Source organism: Rhea pennata, chromosome Z (genome assembly GCF_028389875.1).
Source record: "Rhea pennata isolate bPtePen1 chromosome Z, bPtePen1.pri, whole genome shotgun sequence".
Classification (NCBI taxonomy): Eukaryota; Metazoa; Chordata; class Aves; order Rheiformes; family Rheidae; genus Rhea; species Rhea pennata.
This window is the reverse complement of record NC_084702.1, coordinates 11,911,608-11,933,796: the sequence shown is the minus strand read 5'-3', so window position 1 is coordinate 11,933,796 and position 22,189 is coordinate 11,911,608. Positions and strand designations below refer to the sequence as shown.

General features: G+C 40.2%; 1 long non-coding RNA gene across 2 annotated transcripts in view; it reads right to left on the bottom strand.

The window, feature by feature from the left end:
* LOC134153645 (uncharacterized) overlaps nt 1-3,037 on the bottom strand; it is a 58,670-nt gene extending 55,633 nt beyond the window's left edge. For both annotated transcript variants that reach the window (XR_009961189.1, XR_009961190.1), the window contains exon 1: nt 2,888-3,037. This is a non-coding gene — a long non-coding RNA (uncharacterized LOC134153645). The remainder of the gene's footprint in view (nt 1-2,887) is intronic.
* Between the last annotated feature and the right edge of the window lie 19,152 nt (nt 3,038-22,189).

Below are 22,189 nucleotides of genomic sequence, written 5' to 3'. Positions count from 1 at the left end.
TCAGGAAATTCATTTGTACATTTTTGTCTGATAAAGCAACACCTCAAGAAACAGGCTGTTCCACGCTGCACCGCTGTTGATTCTGATTAAGATATTGGAGTGTCCCTTACTTAACAGTTCATTGCAAGCTATGATTCAGACTAGATTCTTACGAAAGTGGAAACAACTGCTGCACACTGTGATCTACGGAGCTCCTAGCCTTTTCCTTTATGCTTTGAATTTACCCATTCTCATGGTCTTTTTTCTCCTCAAACAACTAACCTTAGTTCACACAGAACACAAACATATCTGCAAAGATCTCTTTTTCCTGGGGTACCATTCCCTCCCATTCAGGACACTTCTGCTTCAGTTTGTCAGCATCTCCTGCCCACTGCCCCCAGTCGGTCCACTTGTTTGGCTCACCTTGCAATGCCATGTGTCTGCTTATCCTTGTTTTACAGCCTAGGTCCCTAAGCCCTATTGCTTCACCAGGCCACCTGGACTACTCATTTCTGTCATACTTCTCCCACATGACAGCATTCTTCCTTGGAGATCAGGACAGCAAGAAAATATCCCCTGACTGTTTCCAAGGCAATAGTCCAAGAAAGTGTCACTTCCCCTGTCAGAATAGCTGTATGTATGAGGTTCAACATTAGCAAGCTGTCCCAGAATCCCAGGACATCTGGGAAGCCTTAGCAGGTTCTCCTGTATTCAGCTTTAACCATGCCTTCCTAAACTGTTGTCCATGCTTGAGTCCTGACACGCGCTTCTCAACTCCCACATGTTATTTCAGGTACATGTGACCTAACGGCTCCAACAGACCTCATGGTCTCTAACAAAGCTCAGACACTCTTCAGTCTGACTCACTGGTGGTCCTTATTCTTCCCCAGGCTAGATTAGATCTTTGTCTTTCCACTTTAGGGTGTGTTTATTTCTTAGAAGCTGAAGATCCAGGAAGCGCTCCATTAGGTACACAGTTTCTGTCAATCCAAGCTTAACTGTGGTCCCCAACCAGTCTCAGCACAGACAGAAAAATCACCAGGACTTAGATTAGTAAGGTGATGCAAGCTAGTATCATGAAACTCTGAAATAGACCCTCATGCTATTTCAGTTCTAATGGGACACATTTCTGCCTGGTTGGCAGACACTTTTCAATCAATTGCTGTTTTTGTGCTGACAGCACTGGATTACAGGAGTTGCTCTTGTCATTTATTTGACCTCCATCTTCCATTATTCTTGCTTTCTGCACAGGAGCTGAGGGACCTAATTTCTAACACTAACATCTATGAAACCGGGAAGGAATCCTCCCCTACCCAACAGGCTTGGATTTCCAGCTGCGATAGAAAGCATGCCATAAACCTATGCCAGCACACATTCACTGAGGATCTGACCTACTGTATTTACCTTCTGAGGGATCCCTGGGATTTGGCATTTTAATGATAACAAAGGGGAAAAAAACAAAACTAAACATCCTCTTTTACTTAAGGTTGGTTCTTCCTAGCAGTTTCCTGCAGAGCCTCTAGACCTCAAATTCCTCAGCCAGAGAGCCTTTCCCACCCCTGCAGGGACTTAATACACTTCACATACCACAGTGAATCTGCTCCAGTCAATCAACTCCTGCACCTCCCTGCAGGCTTCCAACACCTGCTAACAGGATGGGACAACAGAAGAGCCCTGCCCCACCCATTCACACATAGTATTGCCTTATTCTTCAAAAATATTGCTCAGAGCATGACGTTCTATTACAGGATGCTCCTATAAATACACTGCACTTTCAGCAGGAGGAAGCAAGCATGCTCTAGTAAATATTTTAGCAATGAGGTGGCATGGGGTTCTTAATGCTTGTCATTTTTCAATATAAGAAGCTCTCTATCAGAAGGTGCTTTATACTCAAGGGAGGGAATGTGAATTCTAACAATAACAGGAGAGCCAGCGGCCAACACCTTATCAGTATTAGCTTTCCTTGAAAACATGTTTGGTTCTTCCTCCACTCTACCAGCTAATGTTCAGGAAGCAGTTGATTTAATATGAAGGTTCATAATGTCAAGTTACAGACACCAAGATAGGGAAAGCTGGGAAGGTATAATTGGCAAACCAACAAATTAAAAAAAAATCTAAGTAATCTCCAAGACCAAAAAAAAAACAACTTTTCTCCGTCTGTCTGTTTAGCTGTGTGACAGCAGGGGAGTGGTGGGAGGACTAAGGTAGAATGGAGCAGAGTACAGTGCTGAGGCCAGTGTGCCAGCAGGGGGTGGGGGGATGTGGGCTTTAGAGATGACTCTGCTGCCACTAACCTAAATTTTATGGGGACAATATTGACTACTGAGCACAGAAATGCAGTAACTGGGACTACCTAAAACGGGGGCAAAGAGAAGGACCTTATTTTACAGCATGCCTCAGCCCAGGAGGAAGAGCTCCATGGCAACATGCAGGGATCTGTTATTCTTCCATTTATGCTCAACCACAGCTCCTGGCATTGATGTGATCTCTATGCCATGATAGCAAAAAAGATCTTCATTCCTCTTTCCATACAAATAGTGAAATATCTTTCCTAAAACTTCTTCACCACAGTGGCAGGGACAAAAGCGTTTACAAGGCTTTGCAAAACTTGTCTGGATGACTTACTATTTTGCAAGGTATGGGAGCTCAACAGACTGATTTCTACATGGCTTTGAAAACTGTTTTCTGTTGCAGATGATGAACATACCAAACCCTGCACTGTGCAAAGACTTGCGCAAAGATTAAATTTCATGCATGTGACTTTTTCTAGAAACTAGACATTTCACAGACACACTCACATACACAAAAAGAACAAATCATGGTGCAAAAATGATCCCATTCCACACACCTTCTCTTTCACCAGCTAAAAACTAAAACTCCATTGCAATGACTGGGACAAAGATCATACCGTATTTCCTTTAGATAATTGAAGAGAAGAACAAAATTAGGACCATGGCAAGTGCAATATTTCATTCTTTCCCTTACATACTCAGCAGACTTTGTAATCACGCTTCCTCACTTGACAACACCCTTCCTGCAAGTATGGAAATGGGCAGCGGCTGTTTCTGGGATTTGTGAAATGTCATCTTATCAATGCTACTATAAAAGAGAGAGGACAGACTGTCACCTGACTACAAAATGGGAGATACGTTCTGTTGCTTTCCTCTAGAGGTGACCTTGGACCCCTCTCTCATTTCCAAAGCTTATCATTTAGATGCTCAGCTCATAGGAGGAGCAGAGAAGCATTTTTTACCGTATGTAGAGTGTAAGCACAATGACTCCATCTCAGGTGAGGTAATCTGTCTGTATAAAAACTTTCCTTTTTTTAATGTGAAGCTTAAAACATCTGCAAAGACATCAAAAGAGGAATGAGCGTGCTGCGTAGTAACACAGTGCAGCTGACAACTAATTGATCTAAGATTGCTTGAAGTTCCCTTGCAAGCTGTTTGTCCCATTGCTCATCCATAATGTCATTTGGTCAAATTCTAAATAAATGTGGCACAATGCAAAACAAACAGCTGTGGTTCAAAGAGAACATGCAAGGCACAGGTCCTCCAAGGGATGCCCAGAGGAGATGCAGAAAAGGGCCATTTCCAGTAGGAAGTGTGAAGGACTCATATGATTACAAGATCTACAGTTTTGCCTTTCAAATCTAAGGAACAATAAGGAGCAAGACAGCACACTGAAAGATACATACCCCCCCCCCCCCTTTTTTTTTTTTTTTTTGCATATCCTTTACAATAAATAAACCTTCCTATTTCAATATTTGGCAGAGTGACAGAGTCTAAAAAGGAGTAGGAGAGACAATTGATAGGGACAGTAGAAGAGACTGCAGTTTAAAACAGGCAAAGACTGCTCCATAAACGATAGATTCATACTGAGAAAGACTATCACCAAGACCTTGAGGTTTAAACCTGAAATCAAATCATCCTGAATTAATAATGTCAACATTATGCGGGGGGGGGGGGGGGAGGGGAACAACACTGTTGTAGATCTTAGTTTTGGGATTATGGAGAAACAAGATTTGTTTCTGACTTCGCTTTTTGTCAGTTTAAATCAACAAAGAGATCATGGTTTACTCTTGGTAAGTTTAGCTTTCCATAACAGCAAATTTTTTCCGTGTACTTTAATGTTCTTCTGCTCTTAACTGGAAGAGGATGCTGGATTGTTTAGAAACAGGCTTCCTCCAGGTCTTGGTTCCTGTTGTGCATAGTTATTTTCCAGAGGTCTTAATATACATTCACCCTACACAGAGACAACAAAAGGAAAACACTTTTCACCTGAACAAGAGGATCTGAAGGAACAAAGCCGTCTGGAACAGAGCTTAAAATCCAGTCCTCAGAACAGTTTGCACTTCTGGTCCAATTTATCGGGCATGCTTAAGTATTTACATTTCCCATCTGAATAACTGTCCACATTGTTGTAGCTCACAGGAGGGTTTTTGGCTTCTGCCAATTTAAATAGAATGATTCAAAACTGAATCATTTCCTGCAATTTAATTTCATAGCTGAATGCAAACTATAGCAAGATAAGGTCACAAACACATGGAACAATCTCCAGAAAGCTATCTCTCTCTCTGGGCTGCTTCAAGTGGAATCCCTAACTGACTACAGTAGGCTTTGTTATTATTGTAACATGGAAATTGTCCTGCAGGAGATGGGCAATGACCACTGGCAGCTGAGCCAGTGCAGCAATCATACGGCAAGTGGGTTTTCCACTGATTGCCAGAGAAGAAAGGAATGCTTCCCAGGCTCTATCTTAGATCTTTTAACTGAGGATCAATATCACAGATACAGAGACAGAGGGGGGGAGAGAGAGAGAGAGAGAGAGACAAACAACCAGAGAAGGGAGAAGCAACTGCAGCCTGCCACATTCGCAGCAAAGGGAGATAAAAGCCTGCCGCACTCTCAAATCTAACATGCCAAGTCACCTGGAATGAGTGTCTTCTGAAAAGGGCAAGCCTGCCCAGCATCCTCAGCCCACCCCCTTCCAGAAATGAGGCATCAGTACCTTAGTCTTATTAAACTCATTAAAAGCTAACCGGCATTTACAGCTCACGTCAAGATGAGGTGTCAGCAGAAGCGAGAACCCTGTAAAATATGCGTATAACCAATGTGCTTCAGAGCAGTCTCCATTTTCCAGGAGACATACGCTATCTACATTAGATTAAGGGTAGATGAGGGATGCATTGTCTTATCCTCCACATGCAGAACCTGAACTAAAAAGCAGGTTTGGGGTGCTGGAGAATTTATTGAGAAAGCAACCACCAAACATCACAGCAGTAATAAGATCTGTCAGAAGGCTGAAGTTTCAGTCCAATGTAATGTGCCTTTAAAAAGTACCATGTCTACACTACTGTATTGCTTACTTTCTGAAGCTAAGCCAGAGGGATGTACATAGTAAGATCTTTGTCTCATTTCAGGGAGGATACAGGATAAAGATTCTGTGCCAGTAATCTTCCCTGGATTAATGGTTTCTCTTTTATCTGCTGTATTTCTGCTCAGATGTCTTTGCTCTGAATGAGTCAGTGGAATGCAAATGATGGGTACAGTCAGTCTGAAAATATTTAAATCTAGCTTTGCACCGCACTGCAGGTTTGTAGGAAAAAAAAAAACATATATATAAATATACATGCTGGAGAAAGAGTGGATGAAAATTACAGATATATCAATAATGCAAAAAATAACATGGTGGGTCAAATTGACAAGAGATCCATTTTTCTGTTTCTTCTTTTCATTTTTTTTCAAAAAGATCAGCATTTAGATGCTTGCTATGAATGGGAGAGGAAAAATCTGCAAGGCTTCTTTTCAGAAGACATCAGACACCAGACAAAAATGCACCTGTGGGAAAAGGAACCTGATTTTATTTAGGCTGCTAAGTGCCCAATCTTCATTACCCTAACTAGTGTGCTCCTAAAGATAGCACTCTTTTAATCGTGAAAAAGAAGAAACAAGACATTCCAGCCATGGTTTGTTTGGATTTTCTCCCTTTCCCTTTTCAATGATCTACTTCAAATCTTTCATTTTGTTGGAATATATTTGCATTCCCTTTCTGTTTAAATTATACGATTTTCACTAAGAAGCAATTGTAATCCAGAGGCAAATCAAAATGGGGGGCTAGAACTGCCGCCCTGTTTGAGAACCCAGGAGGGAACCCATGGGTCCTTAGCATGGACTTCAGCAGGAACAGTCCTCCACGGACAGAGTTTTTACAGATTATGCATACCTAAATGACAGGATGGAAGTTCTGCAAAAGCTTTTGTGTACTGCAATAGGACGATGGAAGGAGGAAAGGGAAGGGAAGGAGCAATGTATTAAGTTTAGGAATGGCTGGATAACTTCCTGGGCTTAAGCAATTTCTGTGGGAGTTGGCTTTGATACACTGTGCACATTCAGTAAGGGACCTGTTCTGGAATGAGGAGCAGCATTCTGATTACAGGCATTAGAAACAGTAAAATCCACAGGAAGAAAGAAAACACCACCATTGACCTGGTAACTACTACTTAACAATACATGAAACAGCATCCCTGTAAACTGGGCAATCAAGATAATTTGCAACAGGGTATTAAGCCCTCTAGCCTATCATAAGAAAATCTACCTCTTGAAGAGGTTCTTGCCTATAAACCCAGCTGCAGCAAAACAGGCAAGCAAAACAAAGACTTGTATCCAGTCCATATGGGACTTGAGAATTAGTTAACAGAAGGTTTCTCCTTAAAAAAAAAAAAAAAAAAAAAAAAAAAGAGAGAAAGAAAGAAAAGAAGAAGAAGTTATTTCTATTTTGCTGGCGGTAAAATTGACATTTTCTCTTAATTTTTCCATAAATTTTAATTGTTGTATATTTACATTGAATTTTTAAAAAATCTTTATTTTAACATAGTCTTGCTTTCCAAGATAGAAAAATATTTTAGTTTTCAGTTAGATTTTAGTAAAAAAAAAAAAAAAAAAAATTAAAAAGTAAATCTCCTGAAGAATGGAAGCTTCCTGCATCAGCTGTTCTTCAAAACACTTTTTAAATGGTCTCTTATTGACAAAAATTAACTTTTTAGAGGAAATCTTCAGCAGTTTCATAAAAGAAGCCACTTTATTATTGTTTTCTTTCAATTTCAGGCAAAAAAAGTACATCTGCTCCAGTGAGAGCAGATTCTTTCAGTGAAGCATAAGCCTACTTATAGGCTGTTTGTGCACCTGCTGTTGTATGGAACACAAATGGCAGTAGGTACATGATAAGAGAGGTTGTGGGGAGCTGGTCCATTACTGCACGGTCCCCACATGATGACTCAATAGATTCATACAAGGAAATGTGAAACTATCCTCACCTCTCATTATGCTGTGATTGATGGTTACCTAGTGATGTCCATAATTTCCCCCAGCCCTATGTGAATGATCTATAACTGAGGTACTTCTGGCAATTGCTAAAACTTCCACAGACGTTCGTGTGAACCTCAGGAACAGGATAGCTTGGGCAGAGAGACAATATGAGATCAAAACATCTTTGCTCACAATACCACTGCCTTGCAGTGGAACAATATAGCTGCTCTATAAAGGCATTAATAAAAGGAAGAAGTCTCTGCGGCCATTTGTTCATTAAAGACAACCCATCAATGACTGTCCTCCACAGCTAGCAGCATTGCACTGCACAGACATGCCATCAGTTTTGCCATGAAAGCTCCTCATAGGCAAGGGGCTCAGGACCCAGCTGTGATTATATACTAAAGCTCAGTGGTCCCACAACAGGTACACCTATCTCTTTGGAAAGACTGCATGCATTTTCCTGCCTGAGATCGTCTTCTCTGGGGCTTATTTAAAATGAAACCACTATGTTCTGAAAACATGCCTTCAGCATGAGAACTGAGTATTCTTTGTCTTGGCCATAATAAAAATCAATAAATTATGTTCCTATAACTATATACTTTTCCTGCATGCTTCTCTCTCTTTCCTATATAAATAAAAAGCCTGAAAGGTGATAGATTTCAAAATCATTGTATGGCATGAGAAGATATTTAAAGCACAACAAGCACACAACAGAGCTACTATACAAATGTGCCCAAACAAACACAAAATTAACCTTTCATGGCTAGGAGAACATATTTTTAGTCCAGTTTTCAACATAATCATTTTGCTACAGGAAAAGCAACCTATATCCCAATAGGCTGATCCTGAAGTCCTGGGTCAAACAAAGTGGGAAATGAATGTGTCCACTCATGCTTCAAACAGGGTAATTCTGCTAAAGCTGATGCTGACGGCATTAAGGAACAGTGATGGAGGAGTCTGGCCTTGTTGTCATTCTAATTGTGACCATGAGTGACAAAAAACATGTAAACTTTGCCAGTGGACTAAGCTTTCAGATTTATAAAATCTAAACTGTGTTCATGTTCCTTGAAATTCAAAGGAGAGGAAATTCTCACACTTAGGTACACGCTTTCTTTGATCTGGCAGTATCTTTGGCACAGCAAAAAGCGAGGCAGATTCAGTAACTCTAATGAAGTAGAATGAGAAGAAAGATGGTATTGTGGCAAGAAATTGACATGGGGTCCTACCCTTTTACTACTTTGGTAGCTCTGCTACCAAATTCCTCTGTGACCCTAGAATAACCACCTAATCTCCATACACCATGGTCCATGACTGCATTAGTGAGCATAGCCTTCTATTCAGATAGAGTTAGTATGAAAACAGTCTTTTGGCATGAGTCTGTATGTTCCTCATTCTGTGAAGTTCCAGCATGAAAAGGATTCTCCAGAAGAAGTTTCACTGCAGGACAAATAACAAAAATAAACAAAGTAAAAAAAAAAACTAAAATAGTTATCATAAAGAATCAAGAAAACTGTCATGGACTAAACTCTGTTCTCACTTACAGTGGTATCTCCCTCTCATCCCTTGTTTGAGATCAAGCTAAGTATCAAAGAAGCATTTTTCTCACCCAAATAGAATGCCATCTTCCTGAGAAAAGGGAAAGAACTAAATTCAATGAATTAAACAGTATCTTTCATAATAACAAAGGGAAATTAGTATCCCCACTAACTTTCTTCTTCAGCAGGGCAAGGTAGGGATTTCACCCCATACAGACGACTGAAACAGTTCCCATACGTATTTCCTACACCACTCCTTCAGACACACCATATTAAAAATAAACTAATGCTGTAGGCAGCTTTGGAAAATGACTTCAATGGTATTTATTGCTTTGATAGGGTCAGTGCACAGTAGGTGCATGTTGCCTTTTAAACATATGTTTCAGGCAAAGAATCAAAGCTAATTTCAGTGTGTGAAAAGCAAGCAGATTTCATTACTGATTGTGACTTAAACTTCAAAATGATAAGGACACTAGATGTAGGTTCTCAAAACTGAATGTCCAAATGGGAATTTATGATGTAGAACTTCAGCTTTATCATCCATGGGCTTCAATACAGAGAGAAGAAAGAAATTCTTTGCTAGCAGGAATCTCACAGTTAACCTATAAGCCAGCTGCCTACTTTTCCCTCTCCTCTAATTCTCCCAGCAGCTATTTCCTCTCCATAACAAGTTGAAGCAAGAATGGCCATTGGCACTAATCATTTTTGGCATCCAAGTAGTGGATATGAAAGAGATCTGAAATTTTTTCTACCACCACAATACGGCCCCACTCTGACTCCTTGCAGAAGTGTCAGCAGAATTCGTAACAAACTCAATGCAATCTAAGTCACAAAGTGTAATAAAAGGCTTGCTACTGAGTTGTTTTTTTTTTTTTTTTTTTTTTTTTTTTTTTTTTTTTTTTTAATGAGGATTCCTCTCATATTATTGCATCAGATCTAGCTTCCAACTTCAGGAGGCCGTCTGTACTAATAACCTTTCTTATAAGGTATATAGAAAGAGGTAGACCTCTAGAATTATTAAAAGGCTGCAGGCACAAGAGCAAGAAGTGAGTGATTCAGGATTTTACCTGATGTTTTTCACAAAAATAATTTCAGGATAGATTATCAGTGGTAGTAGAAGTCAGAAGGTGTCAACCTAATAGCCTAAAGATAGATCTCTAATCCAGGCTTAGGCACCTAAAGAACATATACACCCTACAAGATACTTTGAGTGCACATCTAACTTTAAAAACAAATGTAGATCATATACTACTGAAGTTAAAGTGCTTAAATATCTGTAAAAGAGCATAAATGTTTACATAGAAATAAAAATAAATGTATAATTACCTAAGTAAATATATGTATGTATATACATATACATGCTTATGAATGCTACTGAATCAAGGCCCAAAGGAACCTAATTAGCACAAGAGGTAACCATCCCCATCTTCACTGTGAGTCAATGAAAAATGAAAGATTTTTTCCCAAATAATCAAGAAACTTCCTCTTCAGCTTCTGGCAACAGATACAGATGCGCACTGACTATTTTGTTAGGCTTTGTCCAGGTCTATTTAACTGCATTGCAGTTCAGACGACACCTTTAAAACAACTGAAGCAGTAAATCACGGTTCCTTATTATCATCTTAACAAAAATGGTAACAACCTCCTCTGCTTGGTGAAACACTCGTGGGAAATTCACTCAATTACATGAGGATAACATATCTTTCATGACTTTAGCTGGCTGTCTACAGTTTCCATTGTACACTTGGTAGTCAGTCACAACAGAGACAATCTGCTGAAGGAAAATGCATAGACAAGGGGTTAGCCATCTCAAGAGTGGAGAAATGAGGTAGAAATCGAAGGAATAACGGAAAGGATGACACAGTACAATTGCTCAGCTTACTCGCACAGCTGCTTAAACAACTGAATAGCAATCAATGGGTTAGTATTCAATCCAAGTTTAGATCACACTGAAATCTATTAGAATACTGCATATAATGAATGAGTCTTACTTATTTGGTATTCTATCTTGGAATTAATCAGCTCAGTTGTTGGGTAGACAGGCCCAAAAAACAAGAAAACAACCACCTTGATTTCCCTGGTGGTTAACAGCCTGACAGTACTCTACAACACATCCTGAAATTGAACACTGCAAGAAACAACGTAAGTTAGGTTTCTCGGCTGTTGGGGCAACAGCATGGTTTGCGTGTCTGCGCTGCTTGCCCTGTCCCCTCCCTTTCAGACTCTCCTGCGGTACTCAAAGGGTTGTACCATCTGCTGGAGCACAATTCAGAGGTAGCTTTAAAATGATGCTAGCTCTGGGAAATGATAATCACTGTGTCATAGAAAGCTGTACTGCAGCGTATAAATAAGATAACTGAAAGTGCTGAGCGGAGCATATTTGCATTATGAAATGTATTTTCCTTTTTCCTGTATAAAACCTGTCTTTAAAGCATGAGGAATGCAGCAGGATTGAAAAACAGAAGGAAAGCAACACTGCCCCAGAAGCTGCACAAAGGAGGAGGGGGATGGAGGAATGGTAGGCTGTAGTATTATTGACTGAGGAATGATAAAAGAGGAAGGAATTCAACAGTTACATCTATTTCACTTGGTGCAATGGAATGAGATCAAAGGCTTACTTTCACATTAACCCAGAATAATGCATACTCTATAAATGATGCAAAGCAAGGCCACATTCCTGAGATGTGACAATGCCTTAAGATGCCCTTCTACTAAGTTCAGGTCAAGGCAACAGGCTCCTGCATATGGAATTCTTTTTCAAAGCACACATATGTAGATAAACCATTGGGCTTGGAAACTTGCGACACTCAGTACAGCCATGGTGTTCTCTGTTGGCTTCTGCATTGCCACAGAAGGCACTGCAAATTTAGCCAATTTTTATTCACTTGCAGGTTTTTTTCCAGTCTCTTCTGATCATTCTCAAACTGTCCACTCTAACAAAAACAAAAGCTCAGTCCAAGAAATTTAAAAATAAATAAATAAATAAATAAAAATAAAAGGTTCAGAGAGGAACGCATCAGAAGGGTCAGAAGGTACTCAAGTTGAACTCCGTAGATGTGGCTTGGTCCCATCTCTGTATTGGCAACCTCTCCAAACTCAGCTCATCTGGGACAGTGCCAAGAACAGTGTTAAAAGGTATTTTAAACCCCAGAGATACATCTGTCAGAGTACTAAAGATTCAGAGCATTGCTGGGGTTTCCTTAGTTTTTGTGAGAGCTAGGTATTGTGGATGCCTTAAAGAAAACACTACCAGGACTTATCAACATCTAAACTGCATTAAGAAATCTTAACTTCTAGGACTTTGTTCTCTATTCCTTAAATGGAAATAAATAATTATTTTCCCTCACCTTTTATAGTTTGGTTAGTGCGGGGATGTGTTGCCATACCAACAACAATGCAGCTCTGCGCAGGACAGGGCTGGAAGTGTGGAGGTGCAGACTTCTCAGAGGGAGCAAAAAAAATATCTCCTTTTGGTCCCTCCCTCCCTGCTCTGCCTTCATGGAAGAGAAGTAGCTTCTCTTTGTGAGAGAAAGGACAAAGGGGAAGAAAGAAAAGGAATTGTCCATCAAGCTCAGCAGAGCCTCGGGGGCTTTCAGCAGAGGATGCCACAGCTAAGGAGAGCAAGGCATACCGAAGCCAGATTTTAAAAGAACAGTTCAGCCCTAGCTACACTGAACTGCCTCCAGCAGTCCCCAGCCTAGGAGGAACATGCAGCACCAAAAGACTCATTGATATTTTCATGTGTTTTGCTTTCCACAGACAGGCACAGCTTCAGACTAACAGAGACACTAACGAGAGAGAACAGGGTTATTCACAGCGCACTGTTTGCTCCATGCTGCTGCCCAGGCTCAGGGAGGGCAGCTTAGATGATGCACCCCCAGAAGCCAAACCATCCCGAGGAGTGGGTCTGGTGGATCTTCTTGGTCCTTCTGTATATGCCAAAAACATGAGCTGATCTGCAAATATCTTCAGAGAAGCTGTCACAGATACATTCATTCACTGCCAGAGTCTGTAGATGCTCCAGATCCAAATAAGAGGTCTAACTTGGCCAGGAGGGAAATTAACTGTATATTTTAATGTCAAACATTCTGCCCATTCCAAACATCCTTCTCAAGACATCCAGCCAAAAAGGGACTGGCAATGAACAAGGAGCTCATGAGAGGAGATTGAAAAGAATGTAAGAGAGCCTCAGAAATGACTAAACTATAGACACAGTAAAGGTGGATATAGGAATATGGGTATGTTTTTATGTATGTGTGTGTATGTATGTACGTATATATACAATAATTAATGATATGGGGAAACAGAATAGGAATTTCTAGTCACTTTTTCTCATAATATAAGAACAAGAGGAGAATGAGTGAAACTAAAAGGGAACAAATTCAAAACCACTGCAAACTTACCGTGAACACAGCCATGAGATACTTCAGGCTATCTTATCCCACTGAGACCACATATTTTATCATGCTCAAAAACAAAATTAGAGATATTTGAATATCTAGAGGTACAATTATCTATTTAAACTGAACAAGCCGTAGAAAAACATAAAAACACTTGTGGTGCAGGAGGAGGAGAAAACATCCATTTATCAGAGGGAAAGATGAGTCATCTTATAACTGTGAAATGAGGACTCTTCAAGTAAATTCTGGAGCATCAGTAATCAAGAGCTTCTGAAGTGCTTTTACCATGTGAAAGACTAGGTCTTTACAGGCCTGAACCTATAGATGTCTTTGCAGACAAAGAAATGTCAAACATGGAGCATCAAAACTGAGAAAAGTGAGGAGAAAAATGGAAATGGATGATACTAGGACTATTGCTCTAGTTTAAAGTCTTCCTCTACCCACCCCAGATTTTTCAGTTGTTTTATGCTAATAAGTAAAACCATAAACCACAGCCCAGTGCAAGAGCACTGCAGTCTGTTCCGAAGAATGCGTGAAATCCCTTGGAAGCTGCTAACACGTCGTCCCAGAAACTGCACATGGAAGAAAGGCCAGATAACGCAGAGAGAGAAGCAGGTATCTACTCAGGCTGGGTAGTGCCACTGCTGTGACACAGGCCGATCGTACGGTAACAGCATCAGGTTCCAAAAGCTGTAAGAAGATTGCCACAAGCATTCAACGTGCAATTTTGCCTGAAGAATTCAGGCATCTCCTCCTCTTCGGCCTGAGCCCAGCTGCACAAGCCATGGAAAAGGAGTTCTTTCTACTTACAGAGCCCTTTCCTGAGATTTTCATCGTACTCTCCCTCTTGCTAAAATCAAGCTCAAGGAGCAAAAGTCATATGCTGAATCTGACATATCTCCCCTTTTTGTAGGTAGTGTGACCAGCTCACAGAAACCAACCACAATTGTAGCTGTCACTCCCAGCTTGCGCTCAAGCAGCAGGCTGGCTCGGTGTCACCTCCCACATCAGCTCTTCGGGTGACACCGTTCACTGAGCCTTTCCTCCTCCATTGCCCTGCTCCCCACACCTGCAGCCATCGATGGCAAGGGAGGAGCCCCTTTGCCTGGCACTTCTGTCCTTCCCTTCTCTCCTCACATGCTGGGCTGCCTCAGTGTCTACTATTTACAGTACCCTTCCCAGATCCTCCCCATGTCTTTTTCCAGCCTTAGCTTCCTTTTGTAGCTGTTTTTTCCCTCTTTACAGTCTAGTGTTCAGACCCCAAATTTCAAAACCATTCAGAAAGGGAGCCTCCCCATCTTGTCACCCGAGCTAACACAGCTTTCCACTCTCTGCTCATTTCTCACAGCACTTTCCCTTCAGCTCTCTATGACTTGAGATGTTTTCTATATCTCTGTTTTCCACTCACCTGACAGACCTCCTTCCATTTTCTGTGATTCTTGATCTGTATGAACAATCTCCATCCTCCTCTCCTTTGGTCCTACTCTGTTGAATGTCTTCATCCTTGGACTCAATTGATGAGAAGTAGGAAAGATTTTGATAAAGCTAATGCATGAAAGTTAGATCCACAGAGAAATAGTTATATGCCTAAATAATTTTTGGACTGGACGTTTACCCATACTTGCTCTTATGACCAAAAGACTCTTCTACCCTGCTCCCCCAAGGATCTTTCTGGAGAACTATACCTCCATTTCTTGGAAACCTCCAGAGCTATGATGAGAAGAGCAGGTTTAGCACCTCCTTTGAGATCTTTTTATTGGGATGGTTGTTCCACATTTAGAGGCTAACCTTGTTAACAACTGTGAGGTTTGGTTGTCTGGGAACATGTCCACTCACTTCCACAAAATTGTCATGAATGTGGAAAAAGCTGGATTTTCTGAACTAAGCCAAAGAGATTTAGGGAAGAACTAGATGAGCAAATGCAGATCAGGCATAGACTCCAGCTGTTTTTTGTGCAGCTATGTTTAAGTGAATTCCCTTCACCAGTAATAATGAAATGGGCATCTATGATGGCATCTGGAAGCAATTTCTCAATGTGCTTGAATAAGAGTAAATGCAATAAAGGTAGATGACTTGTATTATGGGAAGATGCAGCAGCAGAGAGGTGGGAGAGCATGGAGGCCTCAATTAGGGGAAAAGGAGTATGAGAAGGAAGAATGAGCAGCAGCAGCCAGCCCTAATGACAAAATAGGGAAGCACTGCTACAGATCACATGCTATTTATAATCGTACCAGCCTGCTAAATTTTATTTCTGTGCAGGAATTACACTGGGAGCACAGTTGTTATTCCCTGGACTTAAAAACTTGAATTGTTAAGTTAAAATGAGGGGGAGTAAAATATTGTTATAATGAATGAAAATAAAAGGTTCTTGATCAAGTACCATTACCAAAAGAGATGAATGGTTAAACAACAGCCCTAGCTATATCAGGACAATTTCCATCTCCAATTTTTGCTCCCCCCCCCCAACGCTGTACATTTAGCAAATAATAGTTATGAAGCTTTTCTAAGAGTAGTATTAACTGCTGTTTCATATTGATGCAAAAATATAATAGATTAATACTTTGTCACTGTATTTTCTTCAGCTACATGCTTAAATATCAATAAAAGCTCTAAGGATGTATGCCAGGTAATTACTTCCTTGGAAAGTCCATTAGAGTTCTGATGCTTTTATGCCACAGAAGAAACATTGAAAGAGAGGTTATAGACCCAGTTTCTCATGTAAAAGCTCATTTCTCCTCTACCCTTTCAAAGTAAAAAATGTCTTCAGGGAGCAAATAAATAGCAATTATGCTGCTAAAACCATAGGAAAGTTCCTTAGTGAAGAAGACAATCAGTTCCTTAGTATTCTCATGTCATCACTTTCTTACAGACATACCAGAGATGTGCACCACAGAAAATGACCGCAGATCTATCTGCAGTAATTTTGCCATAGCTCCAGGTCCCATCCTCACCTCTCCAAGCCTTCTGGAAATGCACATTCTGCACAGTGACGGGTAGTTTGATGACCTCACTTTAAAATGGGTCAGCCAGCTTTGGCCTCCCATGTATGGCCCTGCCACTGTCAGCACAGAGTGCTTTGGCACTTCACAACATCGTAAGACCAACTACACCTTGCCACTCTGTGTACAGGTTTAACGGTTTCAAGGGGACATGCCTCAGGTTGCTATTCAGCGTGTAGGTCCTTTTGGAATGAGTGGCGAGTTTGAGCCCCCTGCTCTCTCCTAATGGCAGGGTTGGTTTACCCTGCTCACAAATTCTGTTCCCTTCTTGCATTAGCTCAGTTCTACTGAGTGTTACCTGATATTGCTCTCTGCACAACCATGTTAGCTTCTTTCTTGAAAGAAATGCTCCTGAATAATTCTGATTCTCCTAACTTGTGTCTTCTGCAAGGCATGCCTATTGCTTCTGCACACTGAGGAGTGATCTGAGCACAGTATAAAATTCTGGATGGGGTGCAAAGCAGTGCTTCTCAGTTCGTATTTTATTCCCTAGCACTCTGCCTGCCTTTTCCACCGTCCGTGGTGATGACTTGGAAGGCATCCTCGGTGTTGTCTTTCTAGATCTCCAGCAAATATACTCCATCCCACACAGAATGCTCTTTTTATTGATCACAAGTTTCATTGATTTATCACTGCCTGCATTTTCTGCTTGGGTTATTTGCTGTCTGACTGACAGAGAGAGTCAAAATCATGCAGCTTCTCTTTATAATGCTGCTACAAAGAATTACTTGCATCAGTGGATGCTGGTTCTTTATTTTTATTGGTCTCAATTAAACTGATTAGTTTCACGTATCAAGCTAGAAGTGTGGGTGGGGAACTTTGAAACCCAATGCAACTTAATATCAGCACAGCAGTTTGTCAAAAACAGTGTGGCCTTGGAGACTGTCCTCACCCAAAACAAGCACCAGTTTGATAGGAAGTAGTGTCAGAGGAGACCTCCTCTGATGTCCCAACATGGACACAAAGGAGTTTCACCTCCTGAAGAGGCACCAAAGGAAAGAAATGGTTCCTGAAAATCTAACTGGCAATACAAATAAATAGATACAATTTTGCAGTCACTGCCTGCTTTTCTTTGAGACAAGGGCTGATAGGGCCTGCTCTGACTGATAGTCCCCAAGTTCCTCTGGAAACCTGCGTGCTCCAGTCCCTCTGTAAGTCCCTGCCTCCAGTACATACCTTCTTTGCAGGGCATGTAGAAATGTTCAAGAAAAGGGATAGTAAAGACAGGAGGAAGTTCACACACACAAACTCCCTGTCTTCTGCGTTTACTCTTAATGCATTTACTCACACTGAAGTATATCCAGCTCGACCAGAAACAGTGCTCACGTCTCCTCAGACAGCCTCGCACCAACAGCCTTGTCTCTGTGCAGTCTGGGTGGGATGTCCGTGGTCACTGGGTCTGATCACTTCTTACTTCTGCCTGTTTTTCAGACAGGGGCTGTATTCAGCACGTGAGCTGGCAGGTCTCACTTCTGCTTTATGGTGAGGCCAGGTTCAGAGCTTGTGCAAAGCGTTCCTGCCCCTCCCTTGCAGCATCTCTGCAAAGAGCAGGCTGGCAGTATGAGTCCCACTATGCAATAAGCCTCAAAGATCTTTCATGGTAGTCTTTTTCCATTTAGAGTTATTATAGCACCAGAGACTTTTACACTCTATCGTGACAGAGCTTCTCGAAGCGCTTTACAGAAATATTAAAATTAAAGTCTGTCTCTGACAGAGTTAAAGATTAACTGAAATCCGAGAAAATCAAGCAAAAATATACAGATATACAGATACATAGCTATACTGATGCATGTATATACATATTTTTAAAATATATACAACCTTTAGGCTGAAATGAGTGAAAAATGGAAGAGCTCTCCAAAGTAAAGAAGTTATTTGCTTTTGAGAGGTAAAACTTGCCCTAATTGAACATACAAACACTCATCTTCCACAACAGAAGGTTCAAATGAGTCTTCAGCCAAACAGTTTTCTCCAGTGAAGCTCTGACTTCTGCAATATCCTCTAAAGTTCTCCTGACGAGTGCAAATATTACTACGGATTTCAACGAGCTCCAGAACAAGCCTAAGCTCCTCTCTTTAAAAGTGCTTTTGGAAATCAGCTCATGCACCTGAGCCAAGGTCTGGCTGTGCTGTTTATTCCCTTTTTTATTTTTATATTTAATAATGAGTATCTTAGACTTCCAGATACACATTTGAGATGTCAGTTTAGGCTGCTCTTATTTTAGAAATGGCGAGCAGTTTCAGGGCTAGGGAGCTACCGGAAGCAATTCAGTCTGCCTGTCTTCTTGAAAACCATGGTCCTAATAAGCAATACAAGACTTTATCAGCTCTGCATGTGCATAAAGTCACAGTATATACACAGGCAAACCCCCAGAGGCTGGTAAATGGAGGGGCACTGTGGCAGCTGGTCCTAGACAAAAAGTACTGAATGGAGCAGCATCGGCATTACCGTGACAAAGGGAGGTAATTCCACTTTCACTTGCATCTCTGTCCACATGATGGAAATCCAGTCCACTCTGGTCTACCCATCTCGATTTTTAGCATCATACCTAACAGTAGAATCAAGCCCAAAAGAAGTTCAGGACTTTGCTCTCAGAAAATATAAGATGAGGAATCTGAACATGTTTGTAAATCCTTTCTAATTGCCATGTATAGACAGTGATGTATTCGTAGACTTTCACAGATGCCCATCCTCCCTCCTCAGACTGACTCTAGCAGATCCATATAATGTATGCAGAAGGCTTCGTTCTCACCAACAGAAACAGGAAGGAAGATTTGCTGTGGGAAAATCTATTTTTTTCTGTGAATATTAATCATTTCAGCTTTGATAGTGAAGTGATACAAGTAAAAAAGCCAAGAATTGCTCCAGGGCTCCACACAGATGACTATTGTAGCAAAGACATTTGCTGGAGATAACACTGCTTAAGCTCAGAATCATTATACAGCATACCGTTAACTCAAATCAACCTGCTTGCTCCCCAAGTTTTATACAGAATTAATGTGACATCCCAGCTGAAACTGGAACTCAACAACTCAGAAAATAAAAGTGACAAATTAAAGCAAGTTCCATATGTGTTTTAATCTTAAATGGCAGAAAAGAAAACCATTATGCCAGATGATAGGAGAGCAATATGGTCCCCATACACTGTTCAACTCCTTAACAGCTTTAAATAATGTTTGGTATTCTTTGCAATAAGAAAAGTATGGGGACTGCTCTAAAAAATTTCCATAAATAAGATGAAGGTCATCATTTTCAGGCTAGAAAGTCAAATGAGATTTTGTACCAGGCAGTACCTGATAACTGAATATGCTGGATATTTGGTCATCTTTATAAATTTCCATAACATTCTAAAAATTTTCATGTTTTAAACTAAATAAAATATCTTTGATTAAAAATCAGATAAATTCATACTTTTCTTTGAGAATTGGTTAGCCATTATTTTAAAGGGAAACCCATGTTACTCCAACAAAATTTTTCTTCCAGTATTATTCACACTATAGCAACATTTTACAGCTTCGTGAAGGTCACAGTTCTTAATGGTAACCCATGCAAGGAACAGTTTGCAAGGTAAGTAAACAAAGGAAATATTACCAGCCCCTTTTGAATTGATGAGGACTGAGGCACACATAGGCTGTAAGTGAGACACCTAAGGCCATCCAGAACATCTGTGATAGCTCTGGGAACTGATGGTATCAGTCTTCTTCCCCCAACTTCAATGCACATGTAGGCTTCAAACAGGTGGAAGACTATTAGCTCCAAAAAGAAGAGATGAAAGACCACAGCAGTGCAACCAAGAGAACATGCATTAGCCATTGGTTTATGCTTTTGTGCACTTTGTGAGAAAGCATTAATGGATAAACAAAGATGGATGGTCAAAATGTGCAGTAACAATTGACTATTGCACCTAGCTGGAAAGATTGACTGCTCTTGGAGTAAAGGCAATGCTATAAATTATCTTAAACACATAATGAACTTAAAAAAAACTTCTTTAATTGATGCTAAATATCCTTCTACTGTGAAAAATAGTTCTATGTGAAATATAGCATGGCATAAGACATAGGTCTTTTTATTCAAAACAGTTGTGGTTATTTTCTCCTTCCATCTTCCAGCCACATCATTCTTCTTCTATTTCTCATCCTCCCTATCTCACAGATCATCTTCTCTTTCTCCTTTTACCTAACCATTTTCCCTTTTCTTGCTAATTTACTGTACTAGAAGCAGCAGCAGAATTTTTCTGTTCATCAACAAAGAGGTCTGAGCTGCTCTGGGAACTGAAGTATATTTACAATATCATCGGGAAAGCTCAGTCACCATGTTGATTTGGGCAGTTTGCACTCTGACAGCTCTAAAGTAATCAAACAACACTGCTTAAAGCTTCAAAGCTTCAAACACTCTTCCAAGTTTTACCTAATCCACACTTTCTGGAGAGGTTTTAAAAAAGGAGAGAAGAAAACCCTAAAAATGAAAAATGCTTTGGAAACTTCTAATTATCATTTTCTGTGCATTATAAGCAATAAATGCTAGCAAAATGTACTGTATAAACAAAGGCATAATGAGACTGATAAAATGAAAACTCAGAAAGAAAGAATATCTTCTTACACACATATGAAGCCTTTCACCTGGAAAAAATTTACAGCCTACAGTTAAAACTCCACTAGCTTGTGCTACTCTGAAATTAATTTTGACCTGACCTAGTTTTTTTTTTTTTATTATTGTTTTACATTATAACATATAATATGAAACTAAAAAATCAAAACATAGATTTTTTCCTCCCTTTTGAAGCACCGATACATTTCATTCTGACAGCATCAGGACATTTTGATATTTGTCAAAAGTTTTTGATTATTCTGCCATCCCCAAATTAACCTGGGTGAAACTATCATGGCTTCAAGACAGATATAAAATGTAACAATGATTAATATGTTCCCCCAAAAATGATACTACATGGGTAGTTGATGAAGGCAGTATGTGGCAGCAGAAATAGGAACATGTCCAGAATACCCAGCCTAATTTTCTAAGCTTCACTGTGGATATTTTAACCTTCTCTAGACCTTATTAGGTGTATCACACTGACTATTTATTTACACTGAATGGTCAGATCAGATTATTTTATGTTAATCAGCTCATTTTATGTTAAAAATCAAACAGGATTACACATCAGGAGATCATGTCTTAGCTAAAGCCATACACTTTTCAGGGCAGAAGAGCCTCAAACCAGTACCAAGGTCTTCAATAAAGCTGGAGCAGCACCAAGGTAATGAAGCCCCGTACTTCACTGGACATGTATATGCAGCAAATAGATGCCACCTCCAAGCTGCATTTCACATAACAGAGAATGAGGTTAAATTCCATATTTAGGCTTGGATATGGAATAACATCCGACACACCAAAGTTTGAATAGCAGAATGGATGAAGAAACTGTACCAACCTGTAGGAGTGGCATAAAAAAAAGGCAAGAATGAAATAAAAGCGACAGGAACAAAAATCATGTTAAGAAAGACTATAATCCCACCAATCAAATGGTACTTGAGGCTACTAGGTTAATGATATGGCCTCCTTCCTCATCAATGGTAGTTCCTTTAAGACGTTATTATAGCAGCTTCTTTGATAAATCATTGCTAAATCCAGAGGGAAAAAATAGCAATTCTTTTGGAAGTAATACGGGAAATAGAACATAATTCATGGGCAAAGAAAGGTATTAGGAAGAATATTTGTACATAAATATTTCAAAGAACCATAAGGAATCAGTACCAATATATTCAGGAAACAATGCTTCAAAAGGTAAACACAAAAAAGTACAGCATAACTGAACATACTCCTGGTCTGGTCCACATCCCCATTACATCAGCTATCCTCAGTTTCAACTTTATGTTCATATGACCTCACGTAGGCCACCTATACTACTGCATTCCTCTCAGGAAGATTTCTTTTGAAAAACAATTCATTTTACCTTCCAAATTGCTTCC